Source organism: Entelurus aequoreus, linkage group LG14 (assembly GCF_033978785.1).
Source record: "Entelurus aequoreus isolate RoL-2023_Sb linkage group LG14, RoL_Eaeq_v1.1, whole genome shotgun sequence".
NCBI classification, from domain to species: Eukaryota; Metazoa; Chordata; class Actinopteri; order Syngnathiformes; family Syngnathidae; genus Entelurus; species Entelurus aequoreus.
The window spans coordinates 14,316,069-14,332,525 of record NC_084744.1 but is presented as its reverse complement, the minus strand read 5'-3'; the positions used below and the strand labels follow the sequence as shown (position 1 = coordinate 14,332,525).

Below are 16,457 nucleotides of genomic sequence, written 5' to 3'. Positions count from 1 at the left end.
CAATTACTGTATGTTGTGCTAAAATACAATAAATAAACTACATTAAAAATGCATGTTTCAATAAAATCAAAATGCAAATAAAATACAGTTTCACTGCTTTAGTAATTTTTTTGCGCTTAAGAAACTTCTCTACTAAACTTCTCTCGTTAGCTCGAGACTTCTTCTGTTTGTTTGAGACTGTAATTACTGCCACAAGTGGTGAAAAAGTGTATTACAACTGAGTACGGCTGCGGCCCATACAGATCACAGCTATGAAACAGATATTTTTTTGGCGGCCCCTCCTATTGTTAAGAAACATTGTTAATGACAATAATATTTAGAATGTTTTTTGTTAGTTTTTTTGAATCCATTCGTCGTCATGTCTTTCATAATGATTGTGAAAGACAAGTAAAATTCCAAAAAAAGTGAATTTCCCCTTTAAATAGCCTCTATCTGCGTTTCTGACACATTTTTCAGTTTTACGACAGAGGGATAATGAGGTTGCTGTTTAAATAAGTAGCAAAACATTTTTTACAAAACACATTATGGATGAGTTAGATGAGGGGTGTCAAACGTAAGGCCCGCGGGCCTGAACAGGTTTTATCCGGCCCGCGGGGTGAGTTTGCTAAGTATAAAAATTAGCTGACATTTTTTAATGAAAGAAACAGCTGTTCTAAATGTGTCCACTAGATGTCGCAATAGCAATTATTTGTATCTTTGTAGATTATGCAACATATGTGAAGAAAAAAAAAACCACATGATGTTAGTGCACCGGTCAAGGAAAATGAGCAAACTACATAAATAACATCCTGTAATTTGATTTTGATATAATCTTTTTTATCTTGATAGATTGAAAATTAACACCAATGAGTTGACTGATGAACATTATCACATCATTTATTTAGAAAGTATAAATAACGACAAATAAAAGTAGAATACTATTACATGTAAGTGTAAAAAAAAAAACAACAACATTAAGATGTGTACATTTTCAGAATGTGCATGTTCTATTTTTAAACAAAGAAAACAATCTGAAGTTGTCTTTATTTTTAAGTTATCGTGCCGTGATTTCACCAGTCCGGCCCACTTGGGAGTAGATAATGATGTTGTTTGTTAATCAAGTGGATCTCAATTACTTACCAGCAGTATAAAACATCAAATACACTTAATATATTCTCTGAACTGCTCTATTTGAACAGATCATACCTCTGCTGCCCACCAATTTATCTGGACTTATGGTAAATGAGCTTTATCTAAAGGATATGCTTGTTCCTGTTTAAAGCGTTTGCATCCATCTATGAGCAGACTTGGTAACACCAGCTTTAGCCTGAGTGTAAACAGCAGACGGACGGATTTACATGAACTCCAGGACTGAGACTGAGACTCCACACTCCTGCAGGGAGATCTGAAATGCAGCCAAGAAGCTTTTTTCAATGTTAACCAAGAGGCCGTCCTTCACTGATACAAATATGCTAGTATTGATTCTAATATCTTTTGTCATGTGACCACACTCCATGGCCACAAACAGTCAAGGTGAACCATTTATTTACTGTGTTTCTACTCAAAACGCTGTCCTCTGCAGTGGACACTTGGAGATATTTGTTTCGAAATGTGTAACTCTGACCAAATCAATAGACAACAAACAAATTATGATGTCATAAAACAACCTTTTTGTCGTGAAAAAAGTCTGAAAAGACAGGGTCTAAGGATTTATTCATGCAAACCAACATGTGGCGGCAGAATGACCTCTCTCAAAGTGAATCCATGCTTTTCTTCCTGTAACTCACACACACACACACACACACACACGCGCGTGCGCTCACACGTCTCGAGAGAAGCAGTTACGATACAGAAATGCTGATGGAACAAGGAGCGCCACAATGATCTCTCCCCAGGTGAGTCAGAGCTTTTCTTCCTGTCACTCACAAACAGATGCAAATGCGCGCACACACACACACACACACACGCTCACACGTCTCGGGAGAAGCAGTTACGATACAGAAATGCTGATGGAACCAGGAGCGCCACAACGATCTCTCCCCTGGTGAGTCAGAGCTTTTCATCCTGTCACTCACACACAGATGCAAATGTGCACACGCACGCACACACACACACACACACATGCTCACACGTCTCGGGAGAAGCAGTTACGATGCAGAAATGCTGATGGAACAAGGAGCGCCACAACGATCTCTCCCCAGGTGAGTCAGAGCTTTTCTTCCTGTCACTCACACACAGATGCAAATGTGCACACACACACACACACACACATGCTCACACGTCTCGGGAGAAGCAGTTACGATGCAGAAATGCTGATGGAACAAGGAGCGCCACAACGATCTCTCCCCAGGTGAGTCAGAGCTTTTCTTCCTGTCACTCACACACAGATGCAAATGCGCACACGCACACACACACACGCTCACACGTCTCGGGAGAAGCAGTTACGATACAGAAATGCTGATGGAACAAGGAGCGCCACAACGATCTCTCCCCAGGTGAGTCAGAGCTTTTCTTCCTGTCACTCACACACAGATGCAAATGCACGCACACACACGCTCACACGTCTCGGGAGAAGCAATTACGATACAGAAATGCTGATGGAACAAGTAGCACCACAACAATCTCTCCCCAGGTGAGTCAGAGCTTTTGTTCCTGTCACTCTCTCTCACACACACACACACACAAACACACACACAGGCGCTCACACGTCTCGGGAGAAGCAGTTACGATACGGAAATGCTGATGGAACAAGGAGCGCCACAACGATCTCTCCCCAGGTGAGTCAGAGCTTTTCTTCCAGTCACTCACACACAGATGCAAATGTGCACACGCACACACACACACACACATGCTCACACGTCTCGGGAGAAGCAGTTACGATACAGAAATGCTGATGGAACAAGGAGCGACACAATGATCTCTCGCCAGGTGAGTCAGAGCTTTTCTTCCTGTCACTCACACACAGATGCAAATGCGCGCACACACACACACACACGCTCACACGTCTCGGGAGAAGCAGTTACGATACAGAAATGCTGATGGAACAAGGAGCGCCACAACGATCTTTCTCCAGGTGAGTCAGAGCTTTTCTTCCTGTCACTCTCACACACACACACAAACACACACACAGGCGCTCACACGTCTCGGGAGAAGCAGTTACGATACGGAAATGCTGATGGAACAAGGAGCGCCACAACGATCTCTCCCCAGGTGAGTCAGAGCTTTTCTTCCTGTCACTCACACACACAGATGCAAATGCACGCACACACACACACACACACGCTCACACGTCTCGGGAGAAGCAATTACGATACAGAAATGCTGATGGAACAAGTAGCACCACAACAATCTCTCCCCAGGTGAGTCAGAGCTTTTCTTCCTGTCACTCACACACACACAAACACACACACAGGCGCTCACACATCTCGGGAGAAGCAGTTACGATACGGAAATGCTGATGGAACAAGGAGCGCCACAATGATCTCTCCCCAGGTGAGTCAGAGCTTTTCTTCCAGTCACTCACACACAGATGCAAATGTGCACACGCACACACACACACACACACACACATGCTCACACGTCTCGGGAGACGCAGTTACGATACAGAAATGCTGATGGAACAAGGAGCGACACAATGATCTCTCGCCAGGTGAGTCAGAGCTTTTCTTCCTGTCACTCACACACAGATGCAAATGCGCACACACACACACACACACACACACACACACACGCTCACACGTCTCGGGAGAAGCAGTTACGATACAGAAATGCTGATGGAACAAGGAGCGCCACAACGATCTCTCCCCAGGTGAGTCAGAGCTTTTCTTCCTGTTACTCACACACAGATGCACATGCGCACACACAGAGACACACACACACACACACACTCTCACAAAGAACAGCTGTAATAGAGAGAACTGCTTGGAGGAACAGGTGGCAACACAACGACCTCTGATCAATTGGGTCAAAGCTTTTCTTTGTGTCACTCACACACACATGCACATGCGCACACACAGACAGTTCAAAAGCCAGTACCTGTGATAGTATGTGTGGGGGGAGGGGGGGGGGTGTATTAGTGCCCAAGGCACGGGTAACTTACACATCTGTGAAGGCACCATTAATGCTGAAAGGTACATACAGGTTTTGGAGCAACATAGGTTGCCTTCCAAGCAATGTTATCATAGTAGTGGATTGTCCGAAGCTTAAGCAGGCAACAAAAGTAGTTTAGTACAACAAATTTATTTACCCATTATCAGAAGAGCAGGTTGAATTAAGTTGGCCGTGCAGACAGACCACATGTTACTCCGGAGTAAACAAGACACACACAAGCCAAAATCACTGTCGAGTTCCGGTCTTCTGCCATTTTTTATATGTCTCTTGTGCGTCATTGTTTGTTATCTAATGCGTCATGATTGTTTTGTTTTGGTTTTGTCTGTTCCAAAACAACCTTGTATCTCTTAGTCATATTTGGAAATTCTAAACATTCTGTAGACAGGTTGGCACAACTCCATATTCACCTTTGTCCCACTGGCACAGAATAGAAGAAAAATTAAGTGAGCGTACATTCTTGATAGACATGCAATATAGGTCAAAGGTCAGAAATTCTACTACATGGACGCCCCTGCTTATTTCAGCAACACAATGCCAAGCGACGTGTTACAGCAGCATGGCTTCATAGTAAAAGAGTGCGGGTACTAGACTGGCCTGTCTGTAGTCCAGACCTGTCTCCTATTGAAAATGTGTGGCGCATTGTGAAGTGTAAAATACCACAACGGAGACCCCGGACTGTTGAACAACTTAAGCTGTACATCAAGCAAGAATGGGAAAAAAATCCACCTGAAAAGCTTCAAAAATTGGTCTCCTCAGTTCCCAAACGTTTACTGAGTGTTGTTAAAAGGAAAGGCCATGTAACACAGTGGAAAAATGTCCCTGTGCCAACTTTTTTGCAATGTGTTGCTGCCCTTAAATTTTAAGTTAATGATTATTTGCACAAAAAAATGACGTTTCTCAGTTCAAACATTAAATATCCTGTCTTTGCAGTCTATTCAATTGAATATAAGTGGAAAAGGATTTGCAAACCATTGTATTCTGTTTTTATTTACGATTTACACAACGTGCCAACTTCACTGGTTTTGGGTTTTTTGCACAAACAGGACGTACAAACATACTCTGCTCATATAGTCGTCTTATATTCGGGTCAATGCTGTATTAATGCAAAGTCTGCGCTAGAATAAACATGCAGCTTCTCTCCGGATTGTGCCTGGGATGAGTCTGGAAGAAGGCCAATTAAAGGAGCTGCATTTCCACACCGTCCGTCATACGTTGCTCCTGCTCTGCCTTTACCGGCCTTGAATTGCCGAGCCTTGGAACCATGAAGTATAAGAGCACATGCCGCAATCGTCGCACAAACTCTTGCAATATTGAGTGGGGTTCAGCCCTTTTACTTATTTGATTTTGGTGGGTTTTCTACAAAAGAAACAAAAAAATGTATTGCATTCGTCTTAACGTTTTCAGCTGTCACTTTTATGCATTCGCCCACAGCGCCAACATTAGGGAACAAGTACGAGGAGATTGAAGAAAGGTAAAAATATGATACATCTATTTGTGGCAGCATCAGACAAAGTTATTTGTAGGTTTCACTTTTGCATCTCACAGCACATAATTGTAATGCATTCAAGGAGCAATGATTTAAAGGCAGGGGAGGCTCAACCCTAGTAGTTGCACTAATAATTATTTTAATATATATATCAGAATGATGTATTAATATGATTATTATTATCCACTAATGCAGGGGTTTTGACCTCGGGGCCCAACTTTTACACCACAGAGGGGTCCGGGGCCCACTTTTTATTTTTTTGTATTTAATTGTTTTTATTTTTTTATTTACAGACAGACATAGTTTTTTTTTGTATTTCATTATTGTTTCTTTTGTTAATAAAAAAAAAAAAATATATATATATATATATATATATATATATATATATATATATATATATATATATATACACACTGCTCAAAAAGATTAAAGGAACACTTTGAAAACACATCAGGGGCCGTACTTATCAAGCTTCTTAGAATTACTCCTAAGAAGTCTGCTAAGAGTTGACTTAAGAGTAAATAAATTATTCGCTGAAAGCTGCACTTAAAGGCCTACTGAAAGCCACTACTACCGACCACACAGTCTGATAGTTTATATATCAATGATGAAATCTTAACATTGCAACACATGCCAATACGGCCGGGTTAACTTATAAAGTGACATTTAAAACTTCCCGGGAAATATCCGGCTGAAACGTCGCGGTATGATGACGTATGCGCGTGACGAAGTCAGTATAACGGAAGTTATGGTACCCCATAGAATCCTATACAAAAAGCTCTGTTTTCATTTAATAATTCCACAGTATTCTGGACATCTTTTGCAATTTGTTTAATGAACAATGAAGGCTGCAAAGAAGACAGTTGTAGGTCGGATCAGTGTATTAGCAGCGGACTACAGCAACACAACCAGGAGGACTTTGTTGGAGCGCTAGCCGCGCTAGCCGCGCTAGCCGCGCTAGCCGCCGACCTCACCTAGACTTCCTACGTCTCCGGGCCGCCAAACGCATCGGGTGAAGTCCTTCGTCCTTCTGCCGATCGCTGGAACGCAGGTGAGCACGGGTGTTGATGAGTAGATGAGGGCTGGCTGGCATAGGTGGAGAGCTAATGTTTTTAGCATAGCTCTGTGAGGTCCCGTTGCTAAGTTGCTAAGTTAGCTTCAATGGCGTCGTTAGCACAGCATTGTTAACCTTCGCCAGCCTGGAAAGCATTAACCTTGTATTTACATGTCCACGGTTTAATAGTATTGTTGATGTTCTATCTCTCCTTCCAATCAGGGGTTTATTTTTTTGTTTCTATATGCAGTTAAAGCACGATGCTATCACGTTAGCTCGTAGCTAAAGCATTTCGCCGATGTATTGTCGTGGAGATAAAAGGCACTGAATGTCCATTTCGCGTTCTCGACTCTCAATTTCAAGAGGATATAGTATCTGAGGTGGTTTAAAATACAAATCCGTGATCCACAATAAAAAAAGGAGAGTGTGGAATCTAATGAGCCAGCTTGTACCTAAGTTACGGTCAGAGCGAAAAAAGATACGTCCATCGCTGTCTCTCAAGTCCTTCACTGTAACGTTCTTCATCTACGAATCTTTCATCCTCGCTCAAATTAATGGGGTAATCATCACTTTCTCGGTCCGAATCTCTCTCGCTCCATTGTAAACAATGGGGAATTGTGAGGAATACTAGCTCCTGTGACGTCACGCTACTTCCGGTACAGGCAAGGCTTTTTTTATCAGCGAGCAAAAGTTGCGAACTTTATCGTCGATTTTCTCTACTAAATCCTTTCAGCAAAAATATGGCAATATCGCGAAATGATCAAGTATGACACATAGAATGGATCTGCTATTCCCGTTTAAATAAAAAAAAATCATTTCAGTAGGCCTTTAAAAGTTAGTTATCAAGCGTCTTACTCACACTTTCAGCGAAGTGTAGGACTGAATCTTAAGTGTCACACTCAGAGCTGAATTACGACATTACTATGTGCCGTAAACGGAATTTTAGGGGACGTCATTTCTGTGTCCATAGAAATGACCAATCACGGAAGGGAATCCGTTGTCTAAGAATAAAGAAATATCTTGGAAATATTTAAGTGGACAACGGGGGTGTATATTTTGACAATAAACTACAAAATAATACAAAACAAACTAGTCCCTGCCGGCACTCACGCTACCGCTCCCTCTCTTCTCTCGCCCACACACTCACTGACGTCACTCACCTCACGGCCACACACATACGCTACTCTCATAACATTTTCTTTCCAATTCATTAATTAGGCAATTAATTTGAAACTGGTGTGGGTGGCTCTATATATACTAGCCCACTGCAGACACATGCAGAAATCAACAAGGAATCGAAAAGTATTAAATCTGTGACAAAAATAATACCCGCTCTGTCTAAACGGTACCGTTTGATCAGCTGCTCGTCATCAAACAAATCCAGGACATCCTTCCGCCCCTGAACGTTCGCGCACGTCTCTCTCGCCTCAGTGCCATCCCCTGCTGGCAACTCCTAACCACTTAGGACACCTCTGAAGGTCTCTTAAATATCGTGGAGAGTAGGAGAGATTCTTAGACTTAAGAACGTTGATAAAAAGCTTTTATTCTTAAGTTTGAGAGTAGGACTAAATTTCGCAAATTCTCAGGACTTATGTGTAAAATGGCACTCTAAGAAGCTTGATAAGTACGGCCCCAGATTTCAATGGTGGGAAAAAAAATGTCGGATATCTATACTGATATGGACAGTTTAATGTCTCAGGAACAAAAGGATGCCACATCTTTTGATGGAAATAAAAGTTTTCAGCCTACAGAGGGCTCAGTATATAGACACCCCAAAAATCAAAGTTAAAAAATGATGTGGCAGGCTCGTCCATTTTGCCTGAATTTAATTTCTGCAACTCAAAATTATTTCCAAATCTATCTCGTCGCGGCATGCTCCTAATGAGACGACGGATGGTGTCTTGTGGGATGTCCTCCCAGCTCTAAGGGCATCAGTGAGCTCCTGTAAAGTCTGAGGAGCAACCTGGCGGCGTCTGATGGACCGAAACATTATGTCCCAGAGGTGATCTATCGGGTTTAGATCAGGTGATCGTGAGGGCCATTCAATTGTGTCAATTCCTTCATCCTCCAGATACTGTCTGCATACTCTTGCCACATGAGGCCGGGCATTGTCGTGGACCAGGAGGAACCCAGGACCTACTGCACCAGCGTATGGTCTGACCATGGGTGCAAGGATTTCATCCCAATACCTAATGGCAGTCAGACTGCTGTTCTCTAGCCTGTAGAGGTCTGTTGGTCCCTCCATGGAAATGTCTCCCCAGACCATCACTGACCCACCACCGAACGGGTCATGGTGAGTGATGTTGCAGGCAGCATAGCGCTCTCCTTGGCTTCTCCAGACCCTTTCATGTCTATCACAGGTGCTCAGGGTAAACCTGCTCTCATCTGTGAAAAGCACAGGGCGCCAGTGGCGGACTTGCCAATTCTGGTGTTCTATGGCAAATGCCAATCGAGCGCCACGGTTCAGAGCAGTGAGCACAGGGCACACTACAGGACGTCGTGCCCTGAGGCCACCCTCGTGAAGTCTGTTTCTGACTGTTTGGGCAGAGACATTCACACCAGTAGCCTGCTGGAGGTCATTCTGTAGGGCTCGGGCAGTGCTCAACCTGTTCCTCATTGCACAAAGCAGCAGATATTGGTCCTGCAGATGGGATGAGGACCGTCTACGGCCATGTCCAGCTCTCCTAGAGTAACTGCCTGTCTCCTGGAATCTCCTCCATGCTCTGGAGATTGTACTGGGAGACACATCAAATCTTCTTGCAACAGCACGCATGGATGTGCCATCCTGGAGGAGTAGGACAATCTGCGCAACTTCAGGAGGGTTAAGAAATCACCTCATGCTCCCAGTCGTGATAATGACTCTAGCTAAAGCCAACACTTGTGGAAAAACAGTTAAAAAAGATCAAGAGGGAGGAACTTGAAATGGCCTCCACCTGCAAAACCACTCCTGTTTTGGGGGCCATCTCGTTGTTGCCCCTCTAGTGCGCCTGTTGTTAATTCCATCAACGCCAATGCAGCTGAAACTGATTAACAACCCCCTCTGCCACGTACCTGACCAAAACCTTATCAGAAAAGTGCAATTGAATTCATGTTATACCCTGATAAAACACAAACACTTAACATGGACTATGGCATGGAACAAACAAGACTTACTGTGGCATGAAACAACTAATACTTACGTGGACACGGCATGAATCGAACAACTAGCAAAAACGTGGGATTGGACATGAAAACGAGCAGCATGAACTAAGCATGAAACAAGCAATCGCAGAACAAAAGCAATGACGCCAGGACGACTAACTGGCAAAGACAGGCTTAAATAATAGTCTTGATTAGAGCAGGTGCATGTCCCGAACACATGAGGCAGGTGAAACTGATAAGTCGCCATGGTAACTAAACAAACAAGGGAGCGCAAACAGGAACTAAAAGAGTCCAAAACTAACACAAAATAAAAAAAACATAATCCAGACCACAGATCATGACAATTTAAGGACAAACTTGCAATAAGAAACATATGTTTAATGTACCCGAATATTTTTTGTTAAAATAAAGCCAATAATGCAATTTTTTGTGGTCCCCTTTATTTAGAAAAGTACCGAAAAGTATCGAAATAATTTTGGTATCGGTATCGGGACAACACTAGTTTGGAGACCGTTTTCAATTTCAATGCGTTTTCTTTATTTTCATGACTATTTACATTTTAGATTGTCACTGAAGGCATCACAACTATCTCTTGAAGCTCATCGAGAGAATGCCAAGAGTGTGCAAAGCAGTAATCAGAGCAAAGGGTGGCTATTTTGAAGAAACTAGAATATTAAAATGTTTTCAGTTATTTCACCTTTTTTTTTGTTTGTGGTTCCCTTTATTTAGAAAAGTAGCGAAAAGTAGCGAAATAATACCGGTAATATTGGTATCGGGACAACTCTACTATGAAGTAAAGCAAAACTTAACATGAATATTAGACTGGATAATTTCAGTTCATATTGCCGTTTTTCAGAATCTGATCTACCGACATCGCAAACCGGATTTTGTTGGACCGTGGAGTTTTCACCGAACATTGTACAAGCCAACCTCCGCCAGAGTTGTACAAAATCCAATTTAACAGTAGATGAAAGACCGAATGCATTTTTTTCAGTAATTTGACTCTCATGAGCCTCGCTTTGTGTTTACTGCCATTTCGGAGGCAATCATGTGCAACCAAATTGGTGAAAACTATCAAGGTTTTCCACACGAAACAATCCGCCTGTTAGCGTTTCCATCGGGCGCGTGTTAAAATGACTCCGTGTACTTCTCAATGAACACGCCACACCTTCGGGGGCTCGTTTCCCGTGCCATAAAAAAACATGAATTCATTTTGTATGTAAAGTGGTGTGTGTTTCTGTGTGTGTGCTGGTGTGGCCCTGTGCTGTACTCAGGCCTAACTGTGCGTCATCTCTCTGATCGCACAGGCGGGCCCGACCTCAGATGACTTTGCAGACACGCTCTGCGGTCTACCGCTGGTGTGCAGGCCCCCCCCCCCCCCCCCCCCCCTCCGCCAACCCACCGCCAGCGCCTCCACTCCGGATCATGCCGCACATCTGCTGTGTGTTTCCCCCAGAACATCCAGCACAATCTAGCGCACAATTAGAGAGGTCTCATCAATTAGCCACTGTACTCGGATGCAACCGCCGTTAATTCACTTAACCTGAGATGTTAAATTGTGTTAGCCGCCCATTTGTAGCTCGGCTAAGCGACCGCCGCCTCTCCGCTAGCCGCATTTTTCACTCTCCTTGCATCTGGCGTGGCCCCTTGGCTTGTGCGGTCTTTGTAAATAGCTTCCACGGGCAGTGGAGTAAAGTTCACTCCAAAGGTCAAAAGTGATACGTTCTTTGCTGGCCTCGGACCAGGAACAGGAGAGAGTGTCTCACCGTGCTAGGACCCACACCAGGGGTGGGCAACCCAAAATGTGTGGTGTTCGGGTCTGTGGGACCCGTTTTCATTTTTTACTAAAAGAAAAATTATACAATTAATTAATTTTTCAAACTGAGACTCACCGACTTTGGCTCATTTTCTGTGAAGAACATATATCAGTAGGGATGTCCGATAATGGCTTTTTTGCCGATGTCCGATATTACGATATTGTCCTATATTCCGATATTGCCGATACCGATATCAACCGATACCGATATATACAGTCGTGGAATTAACACATTATTATGCCTAATTTGGACAACCGGGTATGGTGAAAATAAGGTCCTTTTTTAAAAAAATAATAAAATAAAATAAATAAATTAAAAACATTTTGTTGAATAAAAAAGAAAGTAAAACAATATAAAAACAGTTACATAGAAAAGTAATTAATGAAAATGAGTAAAATTAACTGTTAAAGGTTAGTACTATTAGTGGACCAGCAGCACGCACAATCATGTGTGCTTACGGACTGTATGCCTTGCAGACTGTATTGATATATATTGATATATAATGTAGGAACCAGAATATTAATAACAGAAAGAAACAACCCTTTTGTGTGAATGAGTGTAAATGGGGGAGGGAGGTTTTTTGGGTTGGTGCACTAATTGTAAGTGTATCTTGTGTTTTTTATGTTGATTTTTAAAAAAAATAAATAAATAAATAAAATAAAAATAAAAAACGATACAGATCATTTCCGATATTACATCTCAAAGCATTTATCGGCCGATATTATCGGACATCTCTATACATCAGAATACATATTTAATGACCACACACCATACACATTTCTATTACATATAAGATGTCCGGGACTAATAGAAGTGTTGAAATTGATGTTCTGTGTACCACACGCACCCAGTCACCCACCCACCCACACACACACACACACACACACACACACACACACACACACACACACACACGCACACAGCAGGCCTAGACAGGAGGAGGACAGAGTGTAGGTACACAGAACATCAGAGGGTCAAATGTGCGAGAAAATGAGAGCAGAAAGTGTTGACAAACAATGTTGCAACCTTGTGTGGGAACCGCAGGTGCAGAAACACAAAAGAAGAATCCCTGTGGGATGCAGAAACTGGCAGAGAAATTTTCCGTGCAACGTTCATATTGTTGTTACTCAGTCAGCGTTTGTGGGTCTGATGCACCCGTTGCATTTTGTGGCTTTTAATGCCTCACAATCAAACACTTTTATGTTAAAATACTGAACAGGAACTTATCCCAATAAACATCTGTTCAGTATTTTAACATAAAAGTGTTTGATTGTGAGGCATTAAAAGCCACAAAATGCAACGGGTGCATCAGACCCACAAACGCTGGCTGAGCAACAACAATATGAACATTACACAAGGGTTAAAGAGCCATATTGGATCAAAAATACAACAAAAAAAGCCGCAAAAAATTAAAAGCCTTATATAAGTGTTGTAATGAAGGCAACACATGATGTAAGTGTCTATATTAGCTATATTAGCCTACTATCAAAGGCTGACGCAAATCTTCGTTGACAGAAATGTTGTATTTTAATTTTCATTGTACACATTTTGTCAGGTAGTGGTGGTGACGAACATGCAGAGACGGAAGGCTGGATGCAGGAAAACATGATTTAATGTCCAAAAGAAAATGCCGGAAAACCGGAATCAGGAACCAGGAAACAGGCAAACTGTGGTGAGGGAAGTCCTGTTTTGGGGTTGTCTGGCGAACTTCCTGTTTTATGTTGAAAGTCTCATCCTCCTCTTGTTTCAGGCCACTTGCCCTTCCTCCTGTGTCACTGGTCTGATGTCTTTCCTGATTGCGCCCACCTGTGTCACCCTCCCTCATGTGTGTGTATATAGCCCTCGTCTTCCCCTGTCTTGTTGCCAGAGTATATCGTCTTTGCCGTGTACCTCCAGCCGTCTTCCACAGCCTTGTCCAAGTTGTTAAGTATTGCCTCGCTTTATTCCTTGATTTCTTTGTACCCTCTGAAGAAGAGTGGTTTTGAGTTGCCAAAGTTTTTTGGTCAGTTTTTTTGAGCTAGTTTCATAGTGCTCTGCTTTCTTTTTTCCCTCCTCTTGGAGCGCTTTAATTTGTAGTTTCCTTAACCTTTTATAGTAGTGATGGGTTGATGAGGCGTCATGAAGCGTTTCGACACATTGCAAAACTGTATTGATACTGTGTCACTAAATACTGACATCTGCTGGACATTAAAAATCCCTACGGGCAACCTACGGACCGACTCAACTGACACTGATTTTATGACCTAGTATATACAATAATATAAACCAAGTCATTGTATTTCATTTAGGATTATTTCATATCTTCATTTAAATAAAAATATATTTTTATCTTTTTTAGATACAGTCAAATAATGTGAACATGTATCATTACATGGAAATCTAAGAGAATGTGTTGTGAATGAGGATGCTTGTGGACTGGAAATGTTTTTTTATTTATTTTTTACACATTTTTATTTAAAAAGAACAGTTTTTCCAAAGTATTAAGTTTTGGACGATTTCTCTTCTTAGTTATTATTTCTACAGCTGTAGAAAAGACCCGCTCACAGTGCACAGAGGAGGCGTCAGTGCGACACAGTTCACGTATCGGTCACGTAACCGAAAAAGCTCATGATCGGTCATGTGACTTTCTAAAAGCGGTACACATCAGGGTTTTGCTCTATGAGCTCGACGCATGCGACAATGCATCGGTGTTGCCGGACCCATCAATACTTTATAGTGTAGTTTGCTTAAAGCTTTTTGTATCTTCTTTGAGCGATTTTCTTTTGGTGTACTTAATCGTAGATTGTTGGGTTTTTTTTATTATTAGATCCGTGTAGATTTTGCTATCACCTTTTTTCCCTCCCTCGGGAGTGATTTTTCATTTGTTTTTTTTCCCTGTGCTACGTTTCCTTTGTACTCTAGCGTGTATAGTATAGAGTTTATAGCCATTTGTTTATTCACTCTATCCGAAGAGAGTTCTCAGAAACTGTTGAATAATAGCCTGCATCAATCGTTTACCGTCTGCAACTGAGTACTCATTTTTGCCAAGTCCTAACAGGCAAACTGGAAACAGCTAACAGGAAACCAAGAAACAACGAGCTGTCATGACGGGGATTATTTCGCTGCTTGCTGCGAGGATTGTTTTCCCGTGATGCAAACGGACTTGACCGGACATCGGAAGAAGGTAGGAACATGATTTAATTACTACTCAAAAAAGGGTACAAACAAAAAGCGCTCACAGCGGAGGCATAACTTGGCTAAGAAAACAAAAACTAATACTTTAACGTAAACTATGGACATGAAACAAAACTCACTAACTGTGACATGAAAAAACAAAACTTACGTGGCATGGCATGAAGCATAGAAAGAGCAATCGCAAAAATACAAGCATCAAAACCAGCATGAACAGAGCAGAACAATGTCAATGTCGCCAGGCAGGCTAACTCTAAATGACAGGCTTAAATAGTCTCTCCTGATTAAAACAGGTGCGTGAGTCAAACACATGAGACAGGTGAAAACAATGAGTTACCATGGTGACCAAACAAGGGAGCGTGAACAGGAACTAAAAGAGTCTTAAACAACCAGAAAATAAGAAAACATAATCCAAACCACAGAACATGACAGGAGCTAGGAGACAGCAAACTGCAAATAGCTATCAGGAACCAGCAAACAGGAACAGCTCACAGCAAACAATACTCCAGCACTGACTGGAGGGCGAGGCAGGTATAAATAGTGCCACCTGGTGTGCCAGACTGCCAATCAGGGACAGGTGAGGGAATCAAGCGCTCAGGGCGACTTGCAGGAAAAGGAACCAAAATAAGAGCGCTGACAGGAAATAAAACGCAAACGGAAGAAAAACTAAAACATAGCCAAACTGTCAGTGACAAGCCTTATGGAATTTTTATTTTTTTTTATTTTTATTTTTTGTCATAAAGAAATACAATCATGTGTGCTTACGGACTGTATCCCTGCAGACTGTATTGATCTATATTGATATATAATGTATATATTGTGTTTTTTATGTTGATTTAATAAAAAATAAATAAATAAAAAAATAATTAATTTTTTTATGTTTTTATTTATTGTGCGGCCCGGTACCAATCGATCCACGGACAGGTACCGGGCCGTGGCCCGGTGGTTGGGGACCACTGCTGTATATGACAGATGCACTCTGCTGTTTTAAAGGATTTACAGCAAAAACGTTGGTCAAAGATCCGAAGTCAGTGCACTGCTGTTATTAAGGGTCTTCTGCAAAAACGCAAGTCAAAGATCCTCTACAATGTAGAGGATCTTTGACTTGCGTTTTTGCAGTATATGCTTAAAAACAGCAGAATGCTTGTGTTATGTAGAGTCTACATAACACAAGCATTCTGCTGTTTTAAGCATATACTGCAAAAATGCTCGTCAGAGATCCTCTACATCAGTGGTCCCCAACTTTTTTGTTACTGCGCATGAAAATTTTTCCCACCGGCCGGGGGGGGGGGGGGCGTTTTTTGTTTTTTTTTGTCATAAAAAAATACAACCATGTGTGCTTACAGACTGTATCCCTGCAGACTGTATATTGATCTATATTGATATATAATGTAGGAGCCACAAATATTAATAACAGAAAGAAACAACCCTTTTGTGCGAATGAGTGTAAATGGGGGAGGGAGGTTTTTTGGGTTGATGCACTAATTGTAAGTGTATCTTGTGTTTTTTATGGTGATTTAATTTTTTAAAAATATATATAAATTAAAAAATATATATATATATATATATATATATATATATATATATATCCATCCACGGACCGGTACCGGGCCACGGCCAGGTGGTTGGGGACCACTGCTCTACATAACACAAGCATTATGCTGTTTTAAAAGGATCTGCTGCAAAAAACGTTGAAGAT

General features: G+C 41.9%; 1 long non-coding RNA gene across 4 annotated transcripts in view; it reads left to right on the top strand.

Moving 5' to 3' along the window:
* Window positions 1–15,523, top strand: part of LOC133665266 (uncharacterized) — a 38,017-nt gene extending 22,494 nt beyond the window's left edge. The window contains exons 4-5 of one of the 4 annotated variants that reach the window (XR_009828728.1): window positions 13,143–13,259; window positions 14,616–15,523. This is a non-coding gene — a long non-coding RNA (uncharacterized LOC133665266). Of the gene's footprint in view, window positions 1–11,077; window positions 11,582–13,142; window positions 13,388–14,615 lie in introns of those variants that run through there. The other 3 variants (XR_009828729.1, XR_009828727.1, XR_009828726.1) reach the window with 3 other exon arrangements.
* Window positions 15,524–16,457: the final 934 nt, after the last annotated feature.